Raw genomic sequence first — 25,049 nt, forward strand, 5'->3', positions numbered from 1 at the left:
GCCCTCCTGAAGTCAACAACATAGCATTATTTGTGTTAGACGGAACACCAAGTCCCTAAGAGTCTTGGACATCAGCATCAACATTGGTTACAACTTTATTAGTATCAGAAACAAGGGTCATCATACTGCCTTGTACTTCTTCGGCGTCCAAATCAAGAATAAGATGGGCAGCAGGTGGCTGAAAGTTCTGCTTGTACCTTGACCTAGTAACTCGGCCACCAATGTAATGTGCAACTTCAGAGTCAAGTTTTTCTTCTTTAATCTTAACTTGCTTCTTTCCTTCCTTTGTCATCTACAAAACCCCTATCGCAGTCTATTCCCTTTCACTCCAAAACTCTCCTTAAAACTTATGTTTCACAAATGAGAATCTTTGATAGAACAATTGCTCAATTTAAAAACCAAGAAAATCTTACTAATAATTTCCAGAAGTTATCATCATTACTCTGTACTCATGCAACATTACTCTGAAATGATCGCACACAATCATGCATTTAATAGCACGTCATTTCATATCTGAAAAACATGGATTCCCATGCCATACTTTCTATTAATGACAACTTTTAAATCATTACGAGAGAATATTCCCTTTTTCTACCATCGTCTAGCCATTCCTCAAAATCTGTGCTTCCATCTCATGAAAAGTCGTATGATTTCCAAGAAATCACACATTGAACTTTAAACCTTGAAGAACAATAGTGACACAAAAACATATACATGACCAATATTGAACTTTGAACCTTGAATCAAAAAGGTTCAAGTTCAAAGTTCAACCAATGCAAAATACCAACAAATAGTGAAAAAGACTCACAAGACTGCGCGGGGAAAAAACTTAAACATGACACTTGTTGAACTTTGAACTTTTAACCAGAAAGGTTCAAGTTAAGCACAATGAAACTTAATTAAAGCAGACTGCGAAGACTGATTTACACAGAAAATTTGAGAAACACAACCAGACCAAAGGACCATTTAGGGACATAACTCAATAAGGCGATATAAAAATGTAAATTTACATATACTACCAACAGTGGCTCTGCATGGGGACTAGAACTGCGAAGTACCAAGCAATGAATCCCATAGTCGCTTATTTCACAAATGACTTAAAAGTAAAGCCTAACCCACACTAAACTCATACACCTAAGCTAAACACAACAAAAATGTATGTACAAACTGGCAGGGGACTCTTGCTTACAATTGATACAATTTTAAGTCTTGCCCGTTGTAGGACAGGGGTAGTTCAAAGCCATTCTGATAAGAAAGTTTGAAAGAATTGGGACCTTTTATCTCATGAATTACATAAGAGCCTTTCCACAGTGACTCAAATTTGTTGTGAGTGCCCTTCTGCTCCCTCCATTTATCCCATAATAACACTAGATCATCTTTCATGAATTTCCTGGGTCTTGCTTTCTGATCAAAAATCTTTTTCACCCTCATCTAATGTTTTGTAATTTTGTCAACCAGTTTTTCCCTTTCTTCCTCAATCCTAGTTAAATACATAATCATCTTCTCAAGAGAAATCTGAAAGAATGTGTCTTCTACTACAATCTACAATTTGGAAGCCGCTAATTCTAGGGGAAGAGATATTTGGGCACTAATACCATATACCAACTCAAAAGGATTCATCCCTATAGCTCTCTTAGGTGAAGTTTGATCTACCCATAGTGCCTCATGCAACTTCTTATGCCAATCTCTGAAATTCTGGCTAACCAACTTCCTCATGATGTTAATCAAGTTTTTGTTACTTGATTCTACTTGACCGTTACCCTGTGGATAATAATCAAAAGCATGCCCCAAAGAAATTCTATGATTGTAGCAAAATAAAGCTAATTCAGATGAAGAGAAATTTTATGCATTATCTGTGACTATTTTCTGAGGAACTCCAAACCTAGCAAAAATATTGTCCCTAAGGAATGCACACACAATCTCTGAAGTGGTTTCTTCTATGGGGATAGCCTCCACCCACTTAGTGAAATAATCCATTGTTGTTGATATGTGAGTGTGTCCCGCGCTATATGCTAGATTCAACGGACCAATGAAATCTAATCCCCATTGTTTAAAGGGTTCTTCAATCACTACTAGTCGTAAAGGCAAGGCAGCCAACTGAAGTTTACCTGTAAACAATTTGCACTTTTCATACCTCGCAACCCAAGCATATGCATCTCTGAACATTCCCAACTAATAGTAATAGTACCTCAAGATTTTATATGCAGTCACCATGGAGGAGAAATGACCACCGCATGCCTCATCATGAAAAGTCTTCAACAAAGCTTCTTGATGCTGCTTATCTACACACCTGAGAAAGGTTCCATCCAAACCCTTCTTATACAATTTATCATCAAAGATGACGTACTTTGTAGATTTTAGCTTTAAATTTCATTTCTCCCTAGGATAAAGATAATTTGGACAGTCTCCATAAGTGAATAATATTCACTTACATAACCTATCTGCCTTATTAAAAAATCCTTTTGCTATTTTCTACATAATATTCTTCTATTCCATGCTATTTAAAAAAAAGCCTTATTAGATCTCATACATATATGAGTCTTTACAATACATCATGTCAGCTTACAAATAATTTATTATATTTACAATACAATTCACATGAACAAAACTTGTCTCATGTCGGCCTGAGTGTCGGTATGCTTCGTTGTTGGTGTAATCTGGATGCTGGTAAATGTGCCTGTCAGTGCCTATAGATTATGTCTGTGTTGCTAGTGAATGTGTAGAAACCTGTTTCCTGTTGGTTGCCATCAATGACAACATCAACCATTCTCATTGAGTGTAGAATGCCAACAATCTCCCCCTTTGGCATTGATGCCAACACTCATGAGAAAAATCCAAAAACTGTTGTCCAAAAATGAAATCCAAAAGAAGTGTGCTCCCCTTGAGCAAATGATCTCTTGTGTGCATTTATTTTTCTCCATACTAGTCCCCCTTTGACATCAATGACAAATAATGTCAAAAAGAATTAAAGATACATGAGTTCTACCTCATATCCTATAACAAGTTATGTACAAGTTGAAAAATGTCCACCAAAATTAGATTCAGGTTCTGCATGAATTTGTTATTGTCAGAAATAATGATTTCTATCTGCTAGATCAAGCCAGTCAGATAGTGCATTTGTTGCTCCGGTGACTATTCTCCTTGAATTGTTGCCTTTGATAGCTCAACCTACTAAGTAAAAAGACTGTCCAATCTTGGACCAAGTTTTCTTTTCAGTTCCCGATCTTTTAACCTTATCCTTTCTTTCTCTTTCTCAAGTTTCTCTAACTTTTCTTCATAAACTGCCATTTCCTGTTCAAAAACTAAGGTAAGTCCCAAAGAACTATCATATTATCTGCAATGTCATCTATCTCCTTCCATGTCTTCTTAATTTCCTCATTAATTTCTTCAGTCAAGTGGTGAGGCTTGCAAGCTTCTTTATACAGCTCTTTATATTCCAAAATTGTTGAGTTAAGTGATAAGTTGAGACTTTGTCATGTTTTTATCATCAGAACTCTTAGGTTTTTGACATCTTTTGGTTTGAATAGTAGTAGTGATGTATTGTAAATTGACTATATGTATTCCATGTGTTAAACCTGAACTTATGAAATCATGTTTGAACTTTGCCGGTCTATTCATGTAGCCATGCCATTTATTCCCGCAGCCATGTGATTTGTTCCTGTTGCCATGTGGATTATTTAGGGTAATATCATATGTGAATTAATAGATGTGTTAATTAAATAAAATGCATATGTATGTCATTGTATGTTGTTTTTGTTGTAGTGCAGGTAATAAATGATGTCATGGTGGATATCCTCCTTTCGCGCCTGAAGAAGGAAAGATCACATAAGAGATAACTAAAGATCAAACTGAAGGGGAGTTGAGCAAGCACAAGGTACGGCATAGGCGGAGTAGTTAAGAGACACTACCAAAGTCTTACTTTAGTGAGAATTGAATTTACAAATACCACCATGAAATGCAAAGACTGTGGTTCAGTTTAGATCCACGTTTCGTGCAGCTATTCTCTAGTTATCTTCTTTATCAGTCAATCATCTGCCTCTTCTTCCGGGCGTGATTTGTGTTGTCTATTTTAGTTGATCTTCTCTTTAATAATAAGATCTTCCTTTTTCTTAGAGGTTAGAAAGAATAGAAAGGAATAGAGAAGAGTATTTTTGATAAGCATTCTTGAGTTTCTTTTCAAAATATGTAATCACTTTCAGGAAGTAGTGAATAAAATTATGTTGTTCTGATCCATTAAAAGTAGTTTTCTAGAAGTTTGATATCACTCATCCAAGGGGGCCCACTTAGTGAGTGATCATGTGTGTATTCATTGAAATTAGTTTTCTTTCTTTAGTCGCAGTAGAAGTTCTTGCTTTGATTTTTCCTGCAGCCACTAGAAACAGATCCACTAACTATTCTTGTAGCCAAGCTAGAATAGAGTATTTTCTGTTATCCATATTAGATCTTTCCAGCATTGTTTTTATGAATACTATGTAGAAGTTTTTTCCTATAGCCTTTCCATAATTTCCATTCTCGCTTTCCCTTTTTGCATAATGTTAGTTGTTGCAGTAATGCATAATAGCTATTGAAGGGACTTAGTGCATATATAGTGCAGACCCATTTCAAGTATTACGTACCTGGGTTGACAATGAAATGAGCACTAGCCATGAAAATAGTAACTTTACCAGATGAATGTCCAAACTTCGGGTTGAGACTTCAATCAGAGTTATTATTCTTATTGTTGGAGTAGACATTTTAAGCACCGTTTTCGGGGATGGTGTCAAACTAAGAACCTCCTATGGTTATTATTCTTTTCAGTTTTTTAGTTAATCATTTTTGGGTATACTTGATTGTTTGAAAAAATTCATGAATCTGCATGCATAGAAGAAGAAGAGACCCCAGAGGTAGATATCTTCCCACTCATTCTAATCATGCAGAAGATAATTTCCTAGATATAAATCCTTCTGCTGAACTTTACCAAGCCCCACAGAATTTGAACCACCCTGAATCTAAATTTCTGGAAGCTAGTCTTCAGTCCTTTTTTGGTCTTCAATAAGAAGAATTTCCTATAGTAACAACCCCCACAAGTCCAATGCAAGGGAACCCACCTCCTAGTAGGAATAATCCACCACCACCACCAGGCCCAATGTTTGAGTTCGCCATATCTGATCAGCATGATAATGCTAATCTCAAGAACATTCCAGTATCTTCAATCCCTAAATTCTATGGATTAGTGACAAAGGATTTGGACACATTTCTATTTGAGTTTGATGTTCTCTATAGGAGTTTTGACTATACTAAAGATGCCCATAGACTCAAAAACTATCCTGCTACCTTGAAGGATTCATCTTTGAGATGGTTTATGAGCTTGGGTAGTAGTACAATCAATACATGGGATGACATGAAATGGTTATTTCTTCCAAAATACAAAGATTATTATAGAGATACTGATTGTCATGGGGATGATATTTTTAGAATGACACAAATTGAAGATGAGAGTCTTGAAGATTATATGGAAAGGTTCCTTTTTAGTGTCAAAAAGTCCAAACATAGTACTCTCAATGAAGATTCCCTCAAGTTCATATTTTGAGGGGAATCAGTGATGACATCACTGATTCTTTGGATCTTATGGGAGGAGGTGACATTACACAGTCCACTTGGGCTCAAATAGGATAAATTTGCAAGAAGTATTCCAGATCTTCTTCTAAGAAGAACATGTGTTTTAAACTAGGAGCACCATCATCAGCATCTGGAATTGGAGTTTCTAGATTGGAACTTAGTCATCTGTTAAAGGACTTCAAGGAGGACATTATAAACAATATGGATACCTAGTTGGATACACTTGCAACTAAGAAGAAGCATGAAGAAGCTGATGCATTTCTTGTAGAATTATGTCCTCATTGTAAACAGCGAAAGAAGGATCGCAGATGTAAAATGGTTGCAAATGTGGAGGTACTTGAATTCAAGCCAATTCAAGGTGAGGATGAGTAAATCTTCTATGTTGCTCAAAGAAGACCAAATTTCCAAAGACAAGGTATGCCTCCAGATCCACTTTCTTTTTCTAGTTATAGTGGAAATTCTTATGCACCAAATAACCAATGGCAATCACCATAATCTCAAAATTTTGGTAATTATCAAAATTGGTATGGTTCTCAAGGCCAAGGACAATATTTTGGTAATCAAATGCCATAGTGGCAGCAGCCACAAGGGAACTGGTACCCACCTTAGGGCCAAGGAAACCAGTTTCAAGGGAATTGGAAACCTACTTCTCTATGGAGGGGAAGCCAGCCATGGAATGCCCAATCTTCTGGTTATCAGTCGCCTATCCAGTAGCCACAACCTCCTATGCTAATGCCTCCTCCTACACCCACTATTGTACCACCTAAACCAACATAGTTGCCTACTCAACCGTTGCCAAATCCTAATATTAAGTCTCAACAACAACCACAAGCTTAGTCAGTTGATGTTAATCAATACCCAGCCTATTCTTTATCTCTAAATGATATTTACCTCCGATCTAGGACAACTCTTCATAATCCCTCTCATCCAATTATCACTGAGGTACAAGAGGAGCAAGAAATCTCTAATCCAACAAATACAATACCTCAGAACTAAATATTGCCACCATTTCCCCACAGATTGCAAGAAAAGGAAGTTCCCATAGAACAAAAGCAAAGCTTTGATATTATAGATCAACTGAAGCATATTTGTGTTAAAATTCCATTGTTGCAAGCAATAAAAGATGTTCCCATATATGGTAAGGCACTAAGAGAAGCATGTCTAAAAAAATCTGATAGGAAGAAAAAGGATCCACAAACAATGCATGTTATGGGTCAACTGGTAGATATTATGTTAGGCAAGATTGCCATTCCAAAGTATTCTAACCTAGGTAGTCCTGGTGTGAGTATAGTCATTAAAGGCAGTCAAATAAAAAATGTTTTCATTGATTTAGGGGCAGCCATTAATGTAATGACAAGGGAAGTAATGAAACAACTTGAGATCAATAGTTTAACGCCTACACCCATAGTTATACAGCTTGCTAATAGCTCTACAGTTAAACCTAATGGTATCATAGAAGATGTAGTAGTTATTTTGGATTCTTGGGAATATCCGACAGACTTTATGATTTTATCTCCAAAAGCAACATTGGGAGGATATCCGGTCATTTTGGGTAGACCTTGGCTTGCCACAGATGATACATATATTGGATGTAGATCAGGGGATATGACTATTTTAGATGGGAGTTCTACAAAAACATTAGCCTTGTATTCTTGAGCACAACCCCAGCTTGAACACCAACAAGTCGTTTGGCCTATTTTGGGAGAAGAATCTGAGGAAGTTGACTCTATTAATCACCTTATGATGATTAATCAAGGGTCATTCATGCAATTACATGATGAGGAATCAATTCTTTATAAAATTCTGATAAATGAATTAATAGAAGAGCAATAATTACAGGAATTGGTTCTGAATATTGCAGGTTTGGACTTTCCTGCAACCACTGATATATTGCATACTCTGTTGCCGCAGGAATTATCTTCTTCTCATTTTTGTGATATGAACCAGATTGATCTTACTATTAAGATAGAGTTAGAGTTGAATAAATGTTTGAATATCAATAGAGATCTATTAGATACTCAAAAGGAGGCCCTAGTGGACTTGTTGAAATTTCATAAAAATGCTTTTGCATGGGATTACAAGGATATGCATGGACTAGATCTAGTAGTTTGCACCCACCATATTTATATAAAGGAAGAGTGTTGCCCACTTAGATAGCCTCAAAGAAGAATCAATCTTGCCTTGAAGGAGATAGTTAAAGAAGAATTGAAAAAGTTCTTAAAAGTTGGGTTTATCTATCCTATCTCTGACAGCCAATGGGTATCACCTCTGGTCATAGTCCCTAAAAAAGGAGGAAAATGGAGGGTATGTGTTGATTATAGATCATTGAACTTAGCAACAAGAAAAGATCATTTTCCATTACCATTTGTGGATCAGGTATTGGATTCTCTAGCTGGTAAAAGATATTTTTCATTCCTTGATGGATTTAGTGGTTGCAATCAGATCTAGATAGCCCTCGAGGATCAAGAGAAGACAACATTTACTTGTCCATGGGGCATGTATGCATACTCTTCTCTTCCTTTTGGGTTGTGTAATGCTCTAGCCACTTTTCAAAGAGCAATGATTAGTATCTTTTCTGATATTTCTCAAGATATTATGAAAATTTATATGGATGACTTTACAACTTATTGTTCTGAATTTGAGCAAGCATTGGGTAATTTGAAGAAAGTTTTGCAACGATGTGAAGACTATAATTTGTCCTTAAATAATGAGAAATGTTTCATCATGATGTAAGAAGGAATAGTCATTGGTCATCATATCTCTGTCTAAGGCATCCAGGTGGATCCAGTAAAAATTGAGGTCATTCAGCATATCAATGACCCTGTAAAAAAAAAAGATGTAAGAAGATTTCTTGGTCATGCTAGATACTGCAGACGGTTTATCAAAGATTTCAGTAAAATTGCAAGTCCCTTATATTCACTGCTTACCAAAGATATGGAATTTAAATGGACCCCAACATGCAATGAAGCTTTCTTAAAGCTTAAGCATGCTTTGACTCAAGCACTAGTTCTTAAAGGCCCAAATTGGTCTCTACCATTCCAAATCCATACAGATGCATCTAATTATGCAATAGGAGTATTCTTAGGACATAAAATTGACAAATTGGAAAATGCAATATATTATATTAGCAAGAACTTACAGGGACTTGAGTTGAATTGCACAATCAATAGAAATGAAATGCTAGTTGTTATATATGCACTTAACAAATTTAGGCACTATATCACAGGATATCCCATATCTGTGCACACAGATCATATTGCAATCAGATATCTCATGAATAAGCCATCAATTACTAGTAGATTAGCTCGCTGGTTATTGTTGATGTAGGAATTTGATATCACAGTTGTTGATAAACCAAGGAAGTCTAATGTGGTTGCAGATTATCTTTCAAGACTTCAATTACAAGAAGATTCTATAGTGATAGATGATGCTTTTCTAGATGAATATTTATTTCTTATTCAAGATCATACTCCTTGGTATGCTAATATTGCCAACTATTTAGTTGCTGCTAAGATGCCAATTTATTTCCCTTCTAAGGAAAGAAGGTTGCTAGTTGAAAAAAGTTTTAACTTATCATGAATTGTTGATTGTCTATTTTACACTGGACCTGACCAAGTCATGAGAAGATGTGTCAAAGAAGATGAAACATATGACATCCTACATGCATGTCATGATGAGCCATGTGCAGGCCATTTTGCTGCCAAAAGAACAACACTAAAAATACTCAATACAGGATACTATTGTCCCACATTACATAAGGATGCAACACAGTACACATGGAAATGTGACAGATGTCAATGAATGGGAAGACCTACAAAATCTAATGAGATGCCACTATATCCACAAATATCAATTGCACCATTTGATAAGTGGGGATTAGATTTTGTTGGACCAATTGATCCACCTTCTAATGGTAGATCCTATATTTTGGTATGTACAGACTATGTAACAAAATGGGTGGAAGCTCGTGCCATGACACATGAAAGAGATAATAAGGTAGCTGAGTTTCTTTATGAAGAGATATTTACAAGATATGGAGTACCAAGGGAAATTGTCTCAGACCAGGGACCTCAATTTACTTCATCATTGATAACAGCTTTGGTCAATGAATACAATATAAGTCATAGAAAATCTACTCCATATCATCCACAAGCTAATGGACAAGTAGAAGTTACAAATAGAGAGCTTGAGGATATTCTTACAAAAATAGTATCTATTCATAAAAAAGACTGGTCTCATAGGATTTTAGAAGCAATTTGGGCATACAAAACAACTTGGAAAACACCAATTGGTTTTACACCTTTTGAGATCGTTTATGGCAAAACAATAATGATGCCTATTGAATTTGAGCATAAACCCTGAGGACAGCTTTGCAATTAAATATGACATTATCTGAAGCACAGAAAGAATGCATTCAACAATTGAATGCTCTAGATGAATGGAGGAAAGTAGATGTTCAATAGACATAACTAATTCAAAATGAAAGAGAAAAATGGTATGATAAATATATCAAGGAAAAGAAATTCAAAGCTAGTGACTGGGCACTACTATATGATTCCATATATAAATATGCTATGGGAAAACTTCAAACCAGGTGGTTGGGTCCGTATGAGATAGAAGAAGTTTTCTAGAATGGAGTTGTTCGTTTGTCCATAATTGATCCTGTTCAATTTAAACTCTTGGTAAATGGTCACAGACTACGTCTATATCATAAGTTAGCCACTAAAGAGGAGCTCCTGCAGCAAATTTCTCAACAGGGTGAAACAAAGGTTCTCATAGCAATTGACAAGGTTCCTATAGAAACTGACAATGATCCTGCAGCAACTCATCAATTTCCTGTTGCAGTTGAGAAAGGTAATAAAGGTAAAGTTCTGCAGCCTCTGCAGTGAACATGTTTTCTGCTTCATAATAAAATATTTCCATATCTAATGGGAATATTCTTCTCCATAAATAAAATTTCATCAACGCCATTCCATCCCATGTTCTTACCTGTCATTTCACTTCATGTCGCCATCATTTTTAGTATGACTGCAGCTATGTATATATTGTGTTTTGTTTTAATTATGTATTTATTAGTTCATTATGATTATTTCCCTTTTTAAATCTGCTCCACTCCCCGAAATCTCGTCAGCTTGTGTGGACACGTGCTAGGTTAAGTTGGGGGGGTGCTTTATGGTTCGACTTCCAAAGTTATTGATTATCTATCCATTTTGGTACTTTGAATTGATTTCTTGTCATCATTGTTTATCATATTATTATTTTATGCAAGGGAATAATAAATTTTGCCGCCAGAATTGAGATATGTATGCAAATTTCAATTTAGCAAGTCTACCAGATATTCTAGTCTTTTGTTTCTCAACTGCAGAGTGTTCAATACTAGTAGAGTAAGAGATGGGTGGTGATCCAATTCGCCATGAGCCAACAGTTCATGAAGTGTTGCTGCAGGATTCTTTTTGTGAGCATTATTTTAGACACAATGGCTGGCTGGATTACTTCTTGAACATCAAAGATTATAACTAAGAAATTGCTGCAAAATTTATGCATTCCTTTAATGAAGGAGAAGCTACAGTTAAAGGCTTGAGGGTTATTTCTATGGAGCAATGAATAGAAGAAGTAACGTGGTTGCCACAAGAATGAGAACTATTTCCAAAATCAAAAGATGCAAGGAGCACTAGGGTAGAGTTCACAATTCCCATGGATGGACCCCTAACGGTGGACAAACAAGGAACTAGAAGGGTTTCTCTGCCAGCAGAGTGGCCTCAATTAACTTTGTATTTTATGAAATACATTACATGTGAGGGATGATATTCAAATCTACATTCACCTCATTGTAAATTACTTAGTCAATTACGGCATGGCCAGCGAGTGAATGTTCCTAATTTCCTATACCACCTTATTTCTACAAGTGTTAAGGAGACACCAAAAAATGGAAAATGCTTCGTTAGCCATCATGGATTGGTTAAGTTGCTTGTACAACGGTCCCTGAGAGACATTTCACAAATGGAATGGGGAGTATTTGAGGATATACTACAGTTTAGGGTTGAAGATGCCCCTATTTTAGAGAATCCACTGGTTGAAGAAGAAAATGTTGCAGAACCCTCTTCCCCCATAGTTGATGAAGATGAGGATTTTCTTGTTGCTGAAGGAGCCACGGTTATTATGGAGGAAGAGATGGTAGAGGAAAATGTGGAACTACCCTCTACTTCTCTTCAAATAAATTCACCAATTCATCGAAGAAAAGGGAAGGAGTTGGAACGGGATGAAACAGATGAAGAACCCATGGCCCAGCCATAGGTAACTCAGATTCCTCCTACAGCCAAGAGGCATAGGACAAAAAGAAAAACTCCTACAGCAACTGAAGCAACTCCTGCAGCCATTCCAAAGGTTTATGTGAGAATAATGCATAGTAAGACACAGAAGGCTCATCCTGCAGGTGATCCAACAGAGGTTATTATGGTGGAAATTTCAGAAGAAGGAAGCCCTGCAGATATTGAAATTAAAGAAGAAGGAAGCCCTGCAGATGATGAAATCCAAGTAAAGGTTAATGAGGATAGACTAGAAAATCTTGCTTTTGTGACACAACAACTTGAAGAAACTGTTGGAAATATTTCTTAGCAGTTTGAAGCAATTGTTGGAGATATTCTTGAGTAGTTTGAAGAGACTATTGGAGACATTCTACAACATCCTGAGGAAAATGTTGGAGGGATGCCAGCATAGATTGAGGAGTTTATTGAGGAAATCCCACGGCCCCATGACGACTTACCTAGTACATGACCCAGGCCCCCTCCCTGAATGGGGACTCCAAGTCACTCTGCTACTCTATTGCTGCTCCTACTTCACCTCTGCTCTACAATCGCTCTGAACACCTCTGCTCGCTGGAATGTTGTTTTGGTCCTCCTTGGATTTCTCCACCATGAACCTTTGCCTTGTTGGCATTATGTGAAATGGTATGTGGACATAATGACATTGTATGTTGTCATTGATGTCAATATGTTGAAGAGGTATGAACCGACATATGTGAGAACCGGTATAACACTGTGAACCAGCATTTGTGCCAAAGTGAAGAGGTGTGCTTGTTCAAGGTGAACCGACATATGGTTATGGGAACAAACACATGGAAGCATTGTATGACTACCAGTTGGTAGTCTCAACTTCAAGGTTTCTGGTTGAAGTGCTTCAAGCCTGTATGGCCCAACCGGTGATCTTTGTGTGATGAGTAAGCAGTATAACAAAGAACAGATCATGTTGCCATGTCAACCTTATGTGCGTGAAGGATCTTGCATGAAGAAGACTATCCCTATCTACCTCGAGAATGTGCGCAGTTTGTAAATGATGAAAACACGTGATAGATTATCAACCACCATGAAATCAGTGGATAATGAATCATGGAGAATGTCTTGAGATCTATTCAAGATCTGTTGCATTCAATATAGTATGATAAATGTTTAGGATTGAACCGTTTGAATTCCTTAACCTAACAGGTCTAGGGTTTAGGGTTTATGCTACCAACCTATCTGTTGTCCTATAAGGTCGATGTTGTGATTCTTTTAGAGGTTGTTGGCAAAAGTTGCATGTGAGTATCCAAGAGAAGGGATACATGATTCTTTCTAGACCAGAGGAGAGAAGTGATACCTGTAGAGTGTAAGTGCAAAAGGTGAAGAGGAGCTTAAACAGATCTGCATTGGCATTGAGTGTCGTTACCAGATCATTGTAATACCTGTTGATCTCTAACCACCTCAATAGTTGTAAATGTTGGTATTTTGGTATGGTTTTGTCATTGATGTTAACACCTACTGAAAACAAGCATTTTGGAGATCCAGCAACATTCACCAGCAAGCAAGTAAACTATGCAACAGTTACTGATATATGATTCACCGACAGGATATAATGTTCACTGGTACCTGGAATGATATGGAAGACACTTGATAATGTCGAAGACATTGTGTGGACACTTTGATTTGAAGAATTGATCATTAGTATATTCATATTTGCATATTTGCTTTTACCGGCAAATAGGTCTAGGGTTATCTAGGGTTACACCGGCAGGTTTATCTTTTCCAGATCAGCATGGCATGCTATGGAGATGATTTATTATTGATGTAAATGCATTAAGTCCACATGTTTAATTGGTTATTGCATCAAATATTATATTGTTTCAAACCGGTGTCACTGTTTGCTAGTCATTTGGAGTGATTGTTGATGAACCGGTTTAGGTCTGTATTTTGTCTGTACTGATTCACACCCCCTTCTCAGTACCGATTTGGTACTATTTGTTCATCATTGAGTAATCAATTGGTATAAGAGCACTCTAGGTCCTCTGTGTTGTAAGCTTAACCGCTTGAGGTAAAGATCCCAGTCAAATGATGAAGAGGGAAGGTCCAAAGTTTAACAGGAAAAATTTTGGTATATGGAAAGATAGGATGAATATATTCATCAGAAGCATGGGTGCTCAACACTAGAGTTATGCTGAGAATGTCTATGTTGTCCCTACCGGTGCTCTCACCAATGACCAAAAGAGAGAGATACAAGAAAATGGGCAAGTCATGGAAGCCCTTATTAGTAGTCTATCTGACATTGAGTTTATTGATGTTCAGGACAAGGTAAATCTCAAAGAGGTATGGGATGCTCTTGAAAATATCTATGGTGGTGATGAACATGTAAAATAGGCTAAGGAAGAAAGCCTGAGAGAGAAGTTTGAAGATATGCAACTAGTTGAAGGTGAGACCATCCAGCAGTATGAAATAAGAATCAAAATAGTTGCTGGAGAAATCAAGAGTGCAGGTGGTGAAATAAAGATTCCACTATGGTAAGCAAAGTCCTAAGATCCCTATTGCTAGTCTATGCAATAAGGGTTGCTGCTATGCAATAGTTTTGATGGCAGTGTTCAAAAGACTAAATTGGCTTTTAAAGCCTCTACTATACCATCCAGAAAAGGAAAAGAAGCTAGCACCAGTGGTGAACCTAGACAGAGCAAAGAAATGGATGATGAGGAGATTTTGATGGCATTTGAAGCTCTCCTTACCAGGAAGCTTCCTAAAGGAACCGGTAAATACAAAGGTAAGCTACCTTTGAAATGCTTTACTTGTAACTAGATAGGACATATTGCTATAAAATGTCCTAATGGCGATAACAAGGACAAACCAGAAAGGTTTAGGAAATTCAAAGAAGGAAACCAGAGAAACTGTTTTGTGGCAGTTGATGAAGGTGTCACAGATGAAGAATCAGAGGATGAAGAAAATGAAGATATTATGTTTGTTGCTATCAAAGAAGATGTGTCAAACAAGAAGGCTCTTGTCTCCTGGTTTTATAATTCCAATGAGTGGATCATTGACAGTGGTTGTTCTCACCATATGACTGGTGACTGGAGCAAGTTTCTATCCTTGGAGGAGTATGATGGAGGTGTGGTTCGCTTTGGCAATGATGCACCATGCATGGTCAAAGGCAGAGGGTCCATCTCTCTGAATGGAAAGAGCAGTGTTGATAATGTGTACTGGGTTGATGGTCTCAGACACAACCTTCTAAGTGTTGCCCAACTGAATGACAGTGGCCTCACTCTAGAATTCAAGAATGGAGTTTGCAGAATCAAAGGAAAAGATGGTGAATTGGTGGCCATCGACATGCAGACCAAAGGTAACCTATTTCATCTGAATGCAAATATAAGTACATGTCTTATGGCTAAGTTTGATGATAGCTGGATATGGCATAGGAGACTCTGCCATGTAAACTTTGATAACACTGTGAAGGCTAGTAAGATCAAGGCAGTTAGAGGGTTGCCAGTGCTAAGCAAACTAGATAATACCTTGTGCAGAGAGTGTCAATTGGGGAAAATGTCTTCCTCAAGCTTTAAAGGTAAATCTTTCATTGCTGACAACTTGCTTGATCTTGTGCATACTGATTTGTGTGGTCCTATGAAAACTAGAAGTGTGCAGGGTGATAGGTACTTCATGATTCTCATTGATGACTGCTCAAGAATGTTGTGGGTCACATTCTTGAAAGACAATTTTGAAGACTTTGTGAAAGGATCAAGTGTCTCAGAACTGATCAAGGAGGGGAATTCACTTCCGGCGAATTCAACAAGTATTGTGAAGAATTTGGCATCAAGAGGCAATTGTCTGCCCCCCAGACTCCACAGCAGAATGGCCTAGCAAAGAGGAATAACCAAACTATGGTTGAAGTAGCTAGAACCATGTTGATTCAAGGAAAAGTATCTCACACCTTTTGGAGAGAAGCGGTGAGCACTGTAGTCTACACAATGAACCGGGTACTCATCAAGAAAGTTAAGGACAAAACCCCTTATGAGTATTGGACCGGTAAGACACCTGTGGTTAGCTACTTTAGGGTATTTGGTAGCAAATGTTACATCAAGATGAGTGAACATCAAGGCAAATTTGAAGCTAAATGCGATGAGGGAATATTCCTAGGATATTCCACTAAGAGTAAAGCTCTCAAGTGTTACAACAATAGGACTCAGAGAATTATGGAAAGTATCAATGTAAGAGTTGATGAATCCTCTGAGAAAACTAAGGAAACCAGCAGTGAGCAAGTTGTAAATGAACCTGATGCAACCTTCTGGGAACCAGTTGTCAGTCAACCAAGTACCAGTAACAGTGTTCTTGAACCGGTGGGTGCTGATATTGATGAAGATGAGGATGAAGAGGAAAAGCAAGAAGAACCAATCAAGACCATTCCTTAGTATCTCAAGTTGAATCATGATCCTAAGCAGATCATAGGAGATAAGGATGCAAGAATCCTTACAAGAAAAAAGATCAGAGAAAACTCATGTATGATCTTTGAATTTGAGCCTAAATCATTCAAAGAGGCTCATAAAGATGAAGACTGGATCAAGGCAATGGAAGAGGAACTTCACTAGATAGAGAAAAATGGTACATCGTCCTTGGTACCCAGACCAGAGCATAAAAATGTCATTGGTACCAAATGGGTCTTTAGAAACAAGTTGAATGAGGATGGCACAGTGATTAGGAACAAAGCCAGATTGGTGTGAAAAGGATATGCTCAAGAAGAAGGAGAAGACTATGGAGAAACCTTTGCTCCTATAGCCAGATTGGAAGGAGTTCATATGCTTCTTGCATATGTAGCTTTTAAAGGCTTCAAAGTATATCAAATAGATGTAAAATCTGCATTCCTAAATGGTGTACTTGAAGAGGAGGTGTATATTGAGCAACCAGATGGGTTTGCCCTATCTGAAGACAGTGACATGGTATGTAGGCTACATAAAGCCTTATATGGTCTAAAGCAAGCACCTAGGGCATGGTATGAGAGCCTATGTTCCCATCTTGTGAAGATTGGATTTGAGAGAACAAGCAAAGATAGCAATATCTACTTGAAGTTTGAAAGAGATCAAATCCTGATCTGTGAGGTATTTGTTGATGACATTATCTTTGGTGGTGATGACAAGATGAGTCATGAGTTTACTGATGAGATGAAGGAAGAGTTTGAGATGTCACTCATAGGGGAGATTAAGTTCTTCATTGGACTACAGATTCAACAGATGAAGGATGGAATCTTTATAACTCAGTCCAAATATGTCAAAGAGGTGTTGAAGACCTTTGGCATGGAAGATAGAAAACCAATTTGTACACTGATGGTGACCAGTTGCAAATTGTCAAAAGAGGATGATTCCACACTAGTTGATGAGAAGGAATACTGATCAATGATTGGTAAGTTGCATTATGTAGTGCATAGCAGACCAGATATTGCACATGCACTTGGCATTACTGCAAGGTTCTAGAAAAGTCCAAGAGAATCCCACTTCGTTGCAGTCAAGCAGATTCTTAGGTATCTGAAGGGAACTATTGACTATGGATTGTGGTATCAATATAGCAAGGACTTCATCTTGAAAGTGTTCATAGATGCCGATTGGGCTGGCAATGTAGATGATCGAAAGAGCACAATCGGTGGTGCATTCTTCCTTGGTGGTGTTGGTATTTTGGTATGGTTTTGTCATTGATGTCAACACCTACTAAATACACCTACTTTGGAGATCCAGCAACATTCACTAGCAAACAGTAAACTGTGCAATAGTTACCGGTATATGGTTAACTGGCAGGATATAATGTTCACCGGCAGGATATAATGGTCACCGGTACCTGCAATAACATGGAATACACTTGGTAATGTCAAAGACATCATGTGGACACTTTATTTTGAAGTAATAATCATTGGTATATTCTTATTTGCATATTTGCTTTTATCGGCAAATAGGTCCAGGTTATCTAGGGTTTCACCACCAGGTTTATCTTTTCATATCAGCATGACACACTATGGAGATGATTTATTATTGTTGTAAATGCATTAAGCCGACATGTTCAATCGAATATTGCATTGGATATTGTATTATTTGTAAAATGTTTTTATTGTAATATCTTGTAGAGACGACCTACTAAAATTGGTCTTAGGGTATGGTATAAATGTAAGATCTTATTTGTAAGATCAAGTGTGGAATGCAAAAAAGATTTGTGTGAAGGTATATGCAAGATTAAGTAGAGGTATACACGAAGACATCATTAGAAGGTGAAGTTAGGTTTTTGCAGAAGCATATCAGCATTACACCGGTACTAAATCTAGCATATGAAGATGCTATTTTGTGCAGTACATTCTTATTGAATTTAACCATCCAACTATAGTCAGTGTGACTCCCATTTGTGATTGAGCAGTGAGCTCTACGCTGTTGGCCTTTCTGCATGTGCAGACCCCCCTCTTTGTACACTTATTATCTGCAGTAGTATCATCTGATTGTGGGTAAGGTTTCCCACCATGGTTTTTTCCCTTACAGGGTTTCCACATACAAATATTGGTGTCATATGTTGTGAATGACTTTGTGCTTATGTTTCATGCATTAATTCTTACCTATATAGCAATTTTCTATTAACACTGTTTACCGACATACTTAACCGATTTACCGGTATTAACCATTAAGTTGGTTAATGATTTTTTGGTTTGAATTTATTAGACAACTGATTCACCCCCCCCCCCTCTTAGTTGTCTCTGGGACCTACAATTGGTATCAGAGCCTAGTCCTTTTTTTGCAAAAGTTTAACAACTTGAGGAGATCCAATGTCTACTAATTATTTCAGAAAGGATAGTCCTAAACTTGATGGAAGCAACTATGGGATATGGAAAATCGGAATGGAGACACATCTGAATTGCATTGGTCAAGACATCTGGGAAGTTACTAAGAATAGTTATACTGCTGCTGTAGCCGGTCAGACTGCTCCCACTACTTTAGCCAAACATGAAGAAAATGATTGCAAAGCTAGAGAAGCACTCTTGAGCGCATTATCAGATCAACAAATCATGGGATTATTAGATATATCTATTGCAAAAGCTATTTGGGATCATTTGGAAACACTGAATGAAGGGGACTCCACAGTCAAAATTGCAAAACTTGAAAGCTTCCGAGTCAGGTATGAACATCTGAAAATGCAAGAAGATGAAAGGATTTCTACTTTTATGGAAAGAGTAAATGAAATTGTTTTGGGTATCAAATGTTGTGGAGGAACCTTGAGTGAAGATGAGATTGTTTCAAAAATCTTAAGAGGTTTGCCACCGGTATATAAAATGAAGGTTACTGCTATAAATGAGTTGAGAACAATGCCTAATACATCAGTAACTAGGGATACATTGATTGGAAAACTTTCAGCTTTTGAAATTGAGGAATTTGGTCCTATTACTACTATAAAAATTGATTTGGCCTTCAAAGCATCAACATCATCTGCTCTATCCTTTGACAAATTAGACTGGAGAGCCTTTTATGCTAGAGAACTTGAAGAAACTAGGAAGGAGAATGAAGAGCTTGAAGAACTTGAAGCACTATTTGCAAGAAAAATGCCAAAAGGCCCAATTGGAAGTAAGTATGAAGGTAAAGCACCCTTTAAATGTTTTAACTGCAATAAGATTGGTCATATGGCTTCAAGATGCCCTGATAGACATGTCAGACTAATAGAAGAAGCTAGAAGAACATACAAACCTAATCCTGAATATCAGAAATATAGATTCAAGAAAAACAAAGATAAATCTTATTACATTGTTGATGAAGGTGTTACTGATGATTCTGATGAGGATCCAATAGACAACGGATGGGTCTTTGTTGCTATAATAGAAGATCAACCAGTACCTATTACTCAACTGGTAGAGCAAGCCCTAGCAACTAAAGTTGAATCAAAGGATGAATGGATTATTGACTCAGGATGCTCACATCACATGACTGGAGACAAAGGTAAATTCTTGAACTTTCAAGAATACAATGGAGGTTTAGTAAGATTCAGAGATGACAAAGCCTGTTCAATCAAAGGTAAGGGTTCAATATCTCTTGATGGTAAACATAACACTGACAATGTCTAATATGTTGAAAGATTAAAACATAATCTTTTAAGTGTTGGTCAATTAGTTGAGAAAGGTTTTCAGTTACAATTTAAAAATGGAAAATGCAAAATCATGAATAGAACTGGTTTGGAAATTGCCACCGGTAATCAGACTAGAGGTAATATCTTTCATTTGAATAACAGTGAAAAGGCATGCTTAATTGCACATATAGATGAAAGTTGGCTATGGCATAAAAGACTATGTCATGTAAATTTTGATTGCATGGTAAAAATCAGTACTTCTAAGGCAATTAGAGATCTACCTAAAATTGTGAAACCTCATAATACAATTTGCAAGGAATGTCAATTTAGAAAACAAGTTAGAACTAGTTTCAAAAGTATTCCAGAAAAATCCAATAATGCCCTTGATTTAATTCACACTGATTTATGTGGTCCAGCTAGAACTAAAAGCTTACAAGGTGATAGATATTTCATGCTAATTATTGATGATTATTCTAGAATGTGTTGGGTTACTTTTCTCAGAGAAAAATCAGAAGCACTTGGGAAGTTCAAACTATTCAAAGCAATGGTTGAAAATGAAACTGGTAAGAAAATTAAATGTTTAAGATTAGATCAAGGAGGAGAATTCACATCTAAAGATTTTAATACATTATGTGAAGTAAATGGAATCAAAAGACAATTATCAGCACCTCGGACACCACAACAGAATGGAGTTGTTGAAAGAAAAAATAGAACTATTTTGGATGGAGCAAGAAGTATGTTATCAGAAGAAAATCTACCACATGTGTACTAGAGAGAGGTAGTAAGCACTGTTGTCTATACATTCAATAAAGTTCACATCAAAGGTGAAACCGGTAAGACCCCTCATGAACTATGGTTTGGTAATACTCCTACTCTTAAGTATTTCAGAATTTTTGGAAGTAAATGTTATATTAGAAGAGATGAGTATATTGGCAAGTTTGATCCTAGAAGTGATGAAGGAATATTTCTTGGTTATTCATCTAAGAGTAAAACATATAGATGTTTTAATAAAAGATTATAGAAAATTGTTGAGAGTACAAATGTAAAGATTGATGAACAATTCAGAGGAACTTCAAGGTATATAGACTCTGAACCGGTAACAGAAATTATGACAAATGAACCTATAATAAATCCACTGGTACAGAATGATGATCCAGTTACTCCGGTATCATCAGAAGATTGCATAGTAAATGAAGAACAACAACAGACTAAGACACCCTGGTATGTAAGATTGAATCATTTTGAAGATCAGATAATTGGAAGCAAATTTAAAGGAGTCATGACAAGAGGAAGATTGGCAAATGAAGAGGTATGTCTTATTTCTCAAATTGAACCATTATCTATCAATGAGGCATGTGAAGATAAATTTTGGATTAAAGCTATGGAAGAAGAATTAGGACAAATTGAGAAAAATAATACTTGGACATTAGTTCCTTGACCTAAAAATAAAAATGTAATTGGAACCAAATGGGTATTTAGAAACAAACTCAAGGAAGATGGTAAGGTTGTCAGAAATAAAGCAAGACAAGTGTGTAAGGGATATTCTCAGAAAGAAGGAGTTGATTACAATGAAACCTTTGCACCGGTAGCCAGAATTGAGGCAGTTAGATTATTCTTGGCCTTTGCAGCTCACAAGGATTACAAAGTTTATCGAATGGATATTAAATGTGCATTTTTGAATGGAGATCTTGAAGAGGAAGTCTATATTGAACAACCTGATGGATTTTCCTTGACAGATGACAATGATATGGTTTGCAAATTAAGAAAAGCTCTGTATGGATTAAAACAAGCTCCAAGAGCTTGGTATGCAAGATTGGATAAGTATCATTTAAAGATTGGTTTTACTAAAGGAAATGCAGATAGCAATTTATATTACAAAGTAACTAATGATGATATCTTGATTATTGAAGTATTTGTTGATGATATAATCTTTGGAGGAGAAGATGAATTCTGCAAAGAATTTTCTCTTGAAATGCAGCATGAATTTGAAATGTCTATGATAGGATAAATAAAATTCTTTTTAGGATTGCAGATTTTACAGACTAATAAAGGCATATTTTTGAGTCAATCTAAGTACTTGAAAGAACTACTTAAGAAATTTGGGATGGAAAACTCTAAACCGGTAAGCACACCTATGACAACAAGTGACAAACTATCTCAAAGGGATGAATCTACACCTATTAATCCAACTAGATACAAATCTATGATAGGAGGTTTACTATATTTGACTCAAACCAGACTTGATATTATGAATGCAGTATGTATAGTTTCTAGATTTCAGAGTAATCATAGGGAAAATCATGAATCAGCAGTAAAAAGGATTTTCTGGTACTTACAAGGTACAACAAATCTTGGATTATGGTATCCTAAAGATGAAGATTTTGATCTATATGCATACACATATGCAAATTGGGTAGGAGATGTGGATGATAAAAAAAGCACCACTAGAGGAGCATTCTTTCTTAGAAAGAGATTAGTTTCTTGGTTAAGTAAGAAATAGAGTTGTACGTCTTTATCAATAGTAGAATCAGAATATGTTGCAGCAGCAACAAACTATACACAGGTACTTTGGCTTAAGAAAATGTTGAAAGACATAAAGGTAAAATGCAAGGAACCTATTACTATATATTGTGATAACACTGCAGCAATTGATATATCTAAGAATCCAGTATTACATTCTAAAACAAAACATGTTTCTATCAAACTGAATTTTTTAAGGGAAAAAGTTGAAGAAAAGGAGATAAAACTCGTTTATGTGAATACTAAAGAACAACTTGCAGATATTTTCACAGAACCTTTGCCTAAGGAAACTTTTGAGTATCTCAGAGATCAGCTCGGAGTCATACCTCCACTAGTAGAGACTTAGACAGTTGATGATTGTCATCAACTGGCAGAATTAAATGGACAAATCTTTTATTCTAGTATTTGATGAGGAAGCTACTTCTCAGGGGGAGTAGTTGGTATATTGAATTGGTTGGTATTTTGTATGAACTTGACTTTTTGTGACTTTGGCATTTGATGTCAAAGGGGGAGAGAGATCTATGGAAAAACACATTATATTTTTTGGGAGAGATTTTGAAAAACACATTTAAGGAGAGATTGGTAAATCTTTGGATAAACACATGTTACTCCCAGGGGGAGAAATGGAGATTGTTGGTTTTTGTACTTAGCATTTCTATTTTGGCACTTTGATGGTTTTTCCATCTGGTGTTGCCATCAATGCCAAAGGGGGAGATTGTTGGTATTTTGGTATGGTTTTGTCACTGATGTCAACACCTACTAAATAAACCTACTTTGGAGATCCAGCGACATTCACCGACAAACAATAAACTGTGCAACAGTTACCGATATATGGTTAACTGGGAGGATATAATGCTCACTGGTACCTGCAATAACATGGAAGACACTTGGTAATGTCGAAGACATCATGTGGACACTTTATTTTGAAGTAATAATCATTGGTATATTCTTATTTGCATATTTGCTTTTACCGGCGAATAGGTCCAGGCTATCTAGGGTTTCACCGACAGGTTTATCTTTTCCAGATCAGCATGGCATGCTATGGAGATGATTTATTATTGTTGTAAATGCATTAAGCCAACATGTTCAATCGGTTATTGCATTGGATATTATATTATTTGTAAAATATTTTTATTGTAATAACTTGTAGAGCCGACCTACTAAAATTGGTCTTAAGGTATGGTATAAATGTAAGATCTTATTTGTAAGATCAAGTGTGGAATGCAAAAAAGATTTGTGTGAAGGTATATGCGAGATTAAGTAGAGGTATACATGAAGACATCATTCAAAGGTGAAGTTAGGTTTTTGCAGAAGCATATCAGCATTACACTGGTACTGAATCCAGCATATGAAGATGCTATTTTGTGCAGTACATTCTTATTGGATTTAACCATCCAACTATATTCAGTGCGACTCCCATTTGTGATTGAGCAGTGAGCTCTAGGTTGTTGGCCTTTCTGCATGTGCAGACCCCTCTTTGTACACTTACTATCTGCAGTAGTATCATCTGATTGTGGGTAAGGTTTCCCACCATGGTTTTTCCCCTTACAGGGTTTCCACATACAAATATTGGTGTCATATGTTGTGAATGACTTTGTGCTTATGTTTCATGCATTAATTCTTACTGGTATAGCAATTTTCTGTTAACACTGTTTACCGGCATACTTAACTGATTTACTAGTATTAAGCATTAAGTTGGTTAATAAGTTTTTGGTTTGAATTTATTAGACAACTGATTCAGCCCCCCCCCCTCTCAGTTGTCTCTGAGACCTACAGGTGGTAGACTGGTCTCATGGATGAGTAAAAAGCAGAGTTATATCTCTCATTCTACAGTAGAAGCGGAGTATATTGCAGCTTTTATGAACTGCACTCAGACAATTTGGATGAAGCATGTACTAAAAGGCTTTAAAATCCCTGTATTTGAACCAGTAAGTATATTCTGTGATAACACAAGTGCTATCAATATTTCAAAGAATCTAGTTTTACATTCTAGAACCAAGCACTTTGAGCTTAAGTATCATTTCTTGAGGGAAAAGGTTCAGAACAAAGAGATTGCACTGGAGCATGTGTCCAGTAAGGAGCAGTTAGTAGACATATTCACCAAGCCTCTCCCAAAGATTACATTTACACACTTAAGAGGTGAATTAGGGGTACTGCCCCTTCTGGAGGTGAACTAAAGGTATATGCTTCACATCAGTCATGTATTGCATAGTCAAATCATTATTTAGGATTGATGTGTTGAAGGATGCTACTCCTCAGGGGGAGCAACATAATGGAATAGGGAAGCTTGTGCCTCTATTTTGGCATTGTTGTCAAAGGGGGAGAAGATGTAAAGTGGAGAAGATATTTGCAAAAATTGGGGGAGTAGATGTGAAGCAGAGAGATATCTTTGTATATTTCCATCAATGCCAAAGGATGAGATTGTTGGCATTATGTGAACCGGTATGTGGAAATAATGACATTGTATGTTGTCATTGATGTCAATATGTTGAAGAGGTATGAACCGGCATATGTGAGAACTGGTATAACATTGTTACCTGGCATTTGTGCCAAAGTGAAGAGGTGTAC

Source organism: Cryptomeria japonica, chromosome 5, assembly GCF_030272615.1.
Source record: "Cryptomeria japonica chromosome 5, Sugi_1.0, whole genome shotgun sequence".
Taxonomy (NCBI): Eukaryota; Viridiplantae; Streptophyta; class Pinopsida; order Cupressales; family Cupressaceae; genus Cryptomeria; species Cryptomeria japonica.